This window comes from Silene latifolia, chromosome 2, assembly GCF_048544455.1.
Source record: "Silene latifolia isolate original U9 population chromosome 2, ASM4854445v1, whole genome shotgun sequence".
Taxonomy (NCBI): domain Eukaryota; kingdom Viridiplantae; phylum Streptophyta; class Magnoliopsida; order Caryophyllales; family Caryophyllaceae; genus Silene; species Silene latifolia.
Window position 1 is genome coordinate 2876863 of NC_133527.1, and position 9305 is coordinate 2886167.

Genomic DNA, 9305 nt, shown 5'->3' on the forward strand with positions numbered 1-9305 from the left:
TTCCGGAGAATTTTATTCCGGGACCCCGGAATCCCGAAAAACCGTGTATTATACACTTCAATTTCAGCCGTTCGGAAGGTCGTACCGGACCCTGTTTCTTTTTCTCCCTGTTTTTCAATCACGCGCCCGAGCTCATTTCAAGAATCATCATGTTCCATTTCAGCCTCAAATAACGAGCTTTAACACATTTTTCACGATAATCCGGGTTTCGGAGAATGCTGGTTTGTGACACACCTGCACCCCCAAATGTCTTCCGTTGGTGCTCAAACTTTGCGTGGCCGCTTTATCTAACCCGAGGTACTTTCTATGTGATTTTCGGAGAATTTTGTTCCGGGACCCCGGAATCCCGAAAAACCGTGTATTATACACTTCAATTTCAGCCGTTCGGAAGGTCATACCGGACCTTCTTTCTTTTTCTCCTTGTTTTTCGATCACGCGTCCGAGCTCATTTCAGAAATCAACTTGTTCGATTTCAGGAATCAACCTGTTCGATTTCAGCCTCAAATAACGAGCTTTAACCCATTTTTCACGATAATTCGAGTTTTGGCGAATGCTGGTTTGTGGCACACCGGCGCCCCCAAATGTCTTCCGTTGGTGCTCAAACTTTGCGTGGCCGCTTTATCTGACCCGAGGAACTTTCTATGTGATTTCCGGAGAATTTTGTTCCGGGACCCCGGAATCCCGAAAAACGGTGTATTTATACACTTCAATTTCAGCCGTTCGGAAGGTCGTACCGGACCCTGTTTCTTATTCTCCCTGATTTTTAATCACGCGCCCGAGCTCATTTCAAGAATCATCATGTTCGATTTCAGCCTCAAATAACGACCTTTAACACATTTTTCACGATAATCCGAGTTTCAGAGAATGCTGGTTTGTGGCACACCTGCACCCCCAAATGTCTTCCGTTGGTGCTCAAACTTTGCGTGGCCGCTTTATCTGACCCGAGGAACTTTCTATGTGATTTCCGGAGAATTTTGTTCCGGGACCACGGAATCCCGAAAAACCGTGTATTATACACTTCAATTTCAGCCGTTCGGAAGGTCATACCGGACCCTGTTTCTTTTTCTCCTTGTTTTTCGATCACGCGTCCGAGCTCATTTCAGAAATCAACTTGTTCGATTTCAGGAATCAACCTGTTCGATTTCAGCCTCAAATAACGAGCTTTTACCCATTTTTCACGATAATTCGAGTTTCGCGAATCTTTGGTTTGTGGCACACCGGCACCCCCAAATGTCTTCCGTTGGTGCTCAAACTTTGCGTGGCTGCTTTATCTGACCCGAGGATCTTTCTATGTGATTTCCGGAGAATTTTGTTCTGGGACCACGGAATCCCGAAAAACCGTGTATTATACACTTCAATTTCAGCCGTTCGGAAGGTCATACCGGACCCTGTTTTTTTTTCTCCTTGTTTTTCGATCACGCGTCCGAGCTCATTTCAGAAATCAACTTGTTCGATTTCAGGAATCAACCTGTTCGATTTCAGCCTCAAATAACGAGCTTTAACCCATTTTTCACGATAATTCGAGTTTCGGCGAATCTTTGGTTTGGCACACCTGCACCCCCAAATGTCTTCCGTTGGTGCTCAAACTTTGCGTGGCCGCTTTATCAGACCCGAGGAACTTTCTATGTGATTTCCGGAGAATTTTGATCCGGGACCCCGGAATCCCGAAAAACTGTATATTTATACACTTCAATTTCAAATTGCTTCAAGGTCGTACTGACCCTGTTTCTTTTTCTCCCGTTTTTCAATCACGCGTCCGAGCTCATTTCAGGAATCAACCTGTTCGATTTCAGGAATCAACCTGTTCGATTTCAGCCTCAAATAACGAGCTTTAACACATTTTTCACGATAATCCGAGTTTCGGCGAATGCTGGTTTGTGGCACACCGGCACCCCCAAATGTCTTCCGTTGGTGCTCAAACTTTGCGTGGCAGCTTAATCTGACTCGAGGAACTTGCAATGTGATTTCCGGAGAATTTTATTCCGGGACCCCGGAATCCCGAAAAACCGTGTATTACACTTCAATATCAGCCGTTCGGAAGGTCGTACCGGACCCTGTTTCTTTTTCTCCCTGTTTTTCAATCACGCGCCCGAGCTCATTTCAAGAATCATCATGTTCCATTTCAGCCTCAAATAACGAGCTTTAACACATTTTTCACGATAATCCGGGTTTCGGAGAATGCTGGTTTGTGACACACCTGCACCCCCAAATGTCTTCCGTTGGTGCTCAAACTTTGCGTGGCCGCATTATCTAACCCGAGGTACTTTCTATGTGATTTTCGGAGAATTTTGTTCCGGGACCCCGGAATCCCGAAAAACCGTGTATTATACACATCAATTTCAGCCGTTCGGAAGGTCATACCGGACCTTGTTTCTTTTTCTCCTTCTTTTTCGATCACGCGCCCGAGCTCATTTCAGAAATCAACTTGTTCGATTTCAGGAATCAACCTGTTCGATTTCAGCCTCAAATAACGAGCTTTTACCCATTTTTCACGATAATTCGAGTTTCGAATCTTTGGTTTGTGGCACACCGGCACCCCCAAATGTCTTCCGTTGGTGCTCAAACTTTGCGTGGCTGCTTTATCTGACCCGAGGAACTTTCAATGTGATTTCCGGAGAATTTTATTCCGGGGACCCTTGAATCCCGAAAAACCGTGTATTATACACTTCAATTTCAGCCGTTCGGAAGGTCGTACCGGACCCTGTTTCTTTTTCTCCCTGTTTTTCAATCACGCGTCCGAGCTCATTTCAGGAATCAACCTGTTCGATTTCAGCCTCAAATAACGAGCTTTAACACATTTTTCACGATAATCCGAGTTTCGGCGAATGCTGGTTTGTGGCACACCGGCACCCCAAATGTCTTCCGTTGGTGCTCAAAATTTGCGTGGCCGCTTTATCGACCCGAGAAATTTTCTATGTGATTTCCGAGAATTTTGTTCCGGACCCCGAATCCCGAAAAACCGTGTATTTATACACTTCAATTTCACCGTTCGGAAGGTCGTCGGACCACTGTTTCTTATTCTCCCTGATTTTTAATCACGCGCCCGAGCTCATTTCAAGAATCATCATGTTCGATTTCAGCCTCAAATAACGACCTTTAACACATTTTTCACGATAATCCGAGTTTCGACGAATGCTGGTTTGTGGCACACACCGGCACCCCCAAATGTCTTCCGTTGGTGCTCAAACTTTGCGTGGCCGCTTTATCTGACCCGAGGAACTTTCTATGTGATTTCCGGAGAATTTTGTTCCGGGACCCCTAATCCCGAAAAACGGTGTATTTATACACTTCAATTTCACCGTTCGGAAGGTCGACGACCCTGTTTCTTATTCTCCCTGATTTTTAATCACGCGCCCGAGCTCATTTCAAGAATCATCATGTTCGATTTCAGCCTCAAATAACGACCTTTAACACATTTTTCACGATAATCCGAGTTTCAGAGAATGCTGGTTTGTGGCACACCTGCACCCCCAAATGTCTTCCGTTGGTGCTCAAACTTTGCGTGGCCGCTTTATCTGACCCGAGGAACTTTCTATGTGATTTCCGGAGAATTTTGTTCAAGGACCACGGAATCCCGAAAAACCGTGTATTATACACTTCAATTTCAGCCGTTCGGAAGGTCATACCGGACCCTGTTTCTTTTTCTCCTTGTTTTTCGATCACGCGTCCGAGCTCATTTCAGAAATCAACTTGTTCGATTTCAGGAATCAACCTGTTCGATTTCAGCCTCAAATAACGAGCTTTTACCCATTTTTCACGATAATTCGAGTTTCGGCGAATCTTGGGTTTGGGCACACCGGCACCCCCAAATGTCTTCCGTTGGTGCTCAAACTTTGCGTGGCCGCTTTATCCGACCCGAGGATCTTTCTATGTGATTTCCGGAGAATTTTGTTTCGGGACCCCGAATCCCGAAAAACCGTGTATTATACACTTCAATTTCAAATAGTTCGGAAGGTCATACCGGACCCTGTTTTTTTTTCTCCTTGTTTTTCGATCACGCGTCCGAGCTCATTTCAGAAATCAACTTGTTCGATTTCGAATCAACTGTTCGATTTCACCTCAAATAACGAGCTTTAACCCATTTTTCACGATAATTCGAGTTTCGGCGAATCTTTGGTTTGGGCACACCCGCACCCCCAAATGTCTTCCGTTGGTGCTCAAACTTTGCGTGGCCGCTTTATCAGACCCGAGGAACTTTCTATGTGATTTCCGGAGAATTTTGATCCGGGACCCCGGAATCCCGAAAAACTGTATATTTATACACTTCAATTTCAGCCGTTCGGAAGGTCGTACCGGACCCTGTTTCTTTTTCTCCCTGTTTTTCAATCACGCGTCCGAGCTTATTTCAAGAATCAACTTGTTCGATTTCAGGAATCAACCTGTTCGATTTCAGCCTCAAATAACGAGCTTTAACACATTTTTCACGATAATCCGAGTTTCGGCGAATGCTGGTTTGTGGCACACCGGCACCCCCAAATGTCTTCCGTTGGTGCTCAAACTTTGCGTGGCAGCTTAATCTGACTCGAGGAACTTGCAATGTGATTTCGAGAATTTTATTCCGGGACCCCGAATCCGGAAAAACCGTGTATTACACTTCAATATCGGCCGTTCGGAAGGTCGACGGACCGTTTTTTTTCTCCTGCTTTTTCAATCACGCGCCCGAGCTCATTTCAAGAATCATCATGTTCCATTTCAGCCTCAAATAACGAGCTTTAACACATTTTTCACGATAATCCGGGTTTCGGAGAATGCTGGTTTGTGACACACCTGCACCCCCAAATGTCTTCCGTTGGTGCTCAAACTTTGCGTGGCCGCTTTATCTAACCCGAGGTACTTTCTATGTGATTTTCGGAGAATTTTGTTCCGGGACCCCGGAATCCCGAAAAACCGTGTATTATACACATCAATTTCAGCCGTTCGGAAGGTCATACCGGACCTTGTTTCTTTTTCTCCTTGTTTTTCGATCACGCGCCCGAGCTCATTTCAGAAATCAACTTGTTCGATTTCAGGAATCAACCTGTTCGATTTCAGCCTCAAATAACGAGCTTTTACCCATTTTTCACGATAATTCGAGTTTCGGCGAATGCTGGTTTGTGGCACACCGGCACCCCCAAATGTCTTCCGTTGGTGCTCAAACTTTGCGTGGCTGCTTTATCTGACCCGAGGAACTTTCTATGTGATTTCCGGAGAATTTTATTCCGGGACCCCTGAATCCCGAAAAACCGTGTATTATACACTTCAATTTCAGCCGTTCGGAAGGTCGTACCGGACCTGTTTCTTTTTCTCCCTGTTTTTCAATCACGCGTCCGAGCTCATTTCAGGAATCAACCTGTTCGATTTCAGCCTCAAATAACGAGCTTTAACACATTTTTCACGATAATCCGAGTTTCGCGAATCTTTGGTTTGTGCACACCCGCACCCCCAAATGTCTTCCGTTGGTGCTCAAACTTTGCGTGGCCGCTTTATCTGACCCGAGAAATTTTCTATGTGATTTCCGGAGAATTTTGTTCCGGGACCCCGGAATCCCGAAAAACCGTGTATTATACACTTCAATTTCAGCCGTTCGGAAGGTCATACCGGACCCTGTTTCTTTTTCTCCTTGTTTTTCGATCACGCGTCCGAGCTTATTTCAGAAATCAACTTGTTCGATTTCAGGAATCAACCTGTTCGATTTCAGCCTCAAATAACGAGCTTTAACCCATTTTTCACGATAATTCGAGTTTTGGCGAATGCTGGTTTGTGGCACATCGGCGCCCCCAAATGTCTTCCGTTGGTGCTCAAACATTGCGTGGCCGCTTTATCTGACCCGAGGAACTTTCTATGTGATTTCCGGAGAATTTTGTTCCGGGACCCCGGAATCCTGAAAAACGGTATATTTATACACTTCAATTTCAGCCGTTCGGAAGGTCGTACCGGACCCTGTTTCTTTTTCTCCCTGATTTTCAATCACGCGCCCGAGCTCATTTCAAGAACATCATGTTCGATTTCAGCCTCAAATAACGAGCTTTAACACATTTTTCACGATAATTCGAGTTTCGGAGAATGCTGGTTTGTGGCACACCTGCACCCCCAAATGTCTTTCGTTGGGGCTCAAACTTTGCGTGGCCGCTTTATCTGACCCGAGGAACTTTCTATGTGATTTCCGGAGAATTTTGTTCTGGGACCCCGGAATCCCGAAAAACCGTGTATTTATACCCTTCAATTTCAAATGCTTCGGAAGGTCGATCGACCCTGTTTCTTTTTCTCCCTGTTTTTCAATCACGCGTCCGAGCTCATTTCAGGAATCAACCTGTTCGATTTCACCTCAAATAACGAGCTTTAACACATTTTTCACGATAATCCGAGTTTCGCGAATCTTTGGTTTGTTCAGGCACACCGCACCCCCAAATGTCTTCCGTTGGTGCTCAAACTTTGCGTGGCAGCTTTATCTGACCCGAGGAACTTTCAATGTGATTCCCGGAGAATTTTATACGGGACCTAATCCCGAAACCGTGTATTATACACTTCAATTTCACCGTTCGTAAGGTCGACGGACCTGTTTCTTTTTCTCCCCGTATTTCAATCACGCGTCCGAGCTCATTTCAGGAATCAACCTGTTCGATTTCACCTCAAATAACGAGCTTTAACACATTTTTCACGATAATCCAAGTTTCGGCGAATCTTTGGTTTGGCACACCGCACCCCTCAAATGTCTTCCGTTGGTGCTCAAACTTTGCGTGGCCGCTTTATCCGACCCGAGGAACTTTCTATGTGATTTCCGAGAATTTTGTTCCGGGACCCCGGAATCCCGAAAAACCGTGTATTATACACTTCAATTTCACCGTTCGGAAGGTCGTGACGACCACCTGTTTCTTTTTCTCCCTGTTTTTCAATCACGAGTCCGAGCTTATTTCAAGAATCAACCTGTTCGATTTCACTCAAATAACGAGCTTTAACACATTTTTCACGATAATCCGAGGAGTTTCGGCGAATCTTTGGTTTGTGGCACACCTGCACCCCCAAATGTCTTCCGTTGGTGCTCAAACTTTGCGTGGCAGCTTTATCTAACCCGAGGAACTTGCAATGTGATTTCCGGAGAATTTTATTCCGGACCGGAATCCGGAAAACCGTGTATTACACTTCAATTTCAATTTCGCTTCGGAAAGTCGTCTGGACCACTGTTTCTTTTTCTCCCTGTTTTTCAATCACGCGCCCGAGCTCATTTCAAGAATCATCATGTTCGATTTCAGCCTCAAATAACGAGCTTTAACACATTTTTCACGATAATCCGAGTTTCGGAGAATGCTGGTTTGTGGCACACCTGCACCCCCAAATGTCTTCCGTTGGTGCTCAAACTTTGCGTGGCCGCTTTATCTAACCCGAGGAACTTTCTATGTGATTTCCGGAGAATTTTGTTCCGGGACCCCGGAATCCCGAAAAACCGTGTATTATACACTTCAATTTCAGCCGTTCGGAAGGTCATACCGGACCCTGGTTCTTTTTCTCCTTGTTTTTCGATCACGCACCTAGCTCATTTCAGAAATCAACTTGTTCGATTTCAGGAATCAACCTGTTCGATTTCAGCCTCAAATAACGAGCTTTTACTCATTTTTCACGATAATTCGAGTTTCGCGAATCTTTGGTTTGGTACACCGCACCCCCAAATGTCTTCCGTTTGTGCTCAAACTTTGCGTGGCCGCTTTATCGACCCGGGAACTTTTAATGTGATTTCCTAAGAATTTTATTCCACAATTTCAGCCGTTCGGAAGGTCGACGACCGTTTCTTTTTCTCTTTGTTTTTCAATCACGCGTCCGAGCTCATTTCAGAATCAACCTGTTCGATTTCAGCCTCAAATAACGAGTTTTAACACATTTTTCACGATAATCCGAGTTTCGCGAATCTTTGGTTTGTGGCACACCTGCACCCCCAAATGTCTTCCGTTGGTGCTCAAACTTTGCGTGGCCGCTTTATCTGACCCGAGGATCTTTCTATGTGATTTCCGGAGAATTTTGTTCCGGGACCCCGGAATCCCGAAAAACCGTGTATTATACACTTCAATTTCAGCCGTTCGGAAGGTCATACCGGACCCTGTTTCTTTTTCTCCTTGTTTTTCGATCACGCGTCCGAGCTCATTTCAGAAATCAACTTGTTCGATTTCAGGAATCAACCTGTTCGATTTCAGCCTCAAATAACGAGCTTTAACCCATTTTTCACGATAATTCAAGTTTTGGCGAATGCTGGTTTGTGGCACACCGGCGCCCCCAAATGTATTCCGTTGGTGCTCAAACTTTGCGTGGCCGCTTTATCTGACCCGAGGAACTTTCTATGTGATTTCCGGAGAATTTTGTTCCGGGACACCGGAATCCCGAAAAACGGTGTATTTATACACTTCAATTTCAGCCGTTCGGAAGGTCGTACCGGACCCTGTTTCTTTTTCTCCTTGATTTTCAATCACGCGCCCGAGCTCATTTCAAGAATCATCATGTTCGATTTCAGCCTCAAATAACGAGCTTTAACACATTTTTCACGATAATCCGAGTTTCTGAGAATGCTGGTTTGTGGCACACCTGCACCCCCAAATGTCTTCCGTTGGTGCTAAAACTTTGCGTGGCCGCTTTATCTGACCCGAGGAACTTTCTATGTGATTTCCGGAGAATTTTGTTCCGGGACCCCGGAATCCCGAAAAACCGTGTATTATACACTTCAATTTCAGCCGTTCGGAAGGTCATACCGAACCCTGTTTCTTTTTCTCCTTGTTTATCGATCACGCGTCCGAGCTCATTTCAGAAATCAACTTGTTCGATTTCAGGAATCAACCTGTTCGATTTCAGCCTCAAATAACGAGCTTTTACCCATTTTTCACGATAATTCGAGTTTCGGCGAATGCGGGTTTGTGGCACACCGACACCCCCAAATGTCTTCCGTTGGTGCTCAAACTTTGCGTGGCCGCTTTATCTGACCCGAGGAACTTTCAATGTGATTTCCGAAGAATTTTATTCCGGGACCCCGGAATCCCGAAAAACCGTGTATTTATACACTTCAATTTCAGCCGTTCGGAAGGTCGTACCGGACCCTATTTCTTTTTCTTCCTGTTTTTCAATCACGCGTCCGAGCTCATTTCAGGAATCAACCTGTTCGATTTCAGCCTCAAATAACGACCTTTAACACATTTTTCACAATAATCCGAGTTTCATCGAATGCTGGTTTGTGGCACACCGGCACCCCCAAATGTCTTCCGTTGGTGCTCAAACTTTGCGTGGCCGCTTTATCTGACCCGAGAAATTTTCTATGTGATTTCCGGAGAATTTTGTTCCGGGACCCCGGA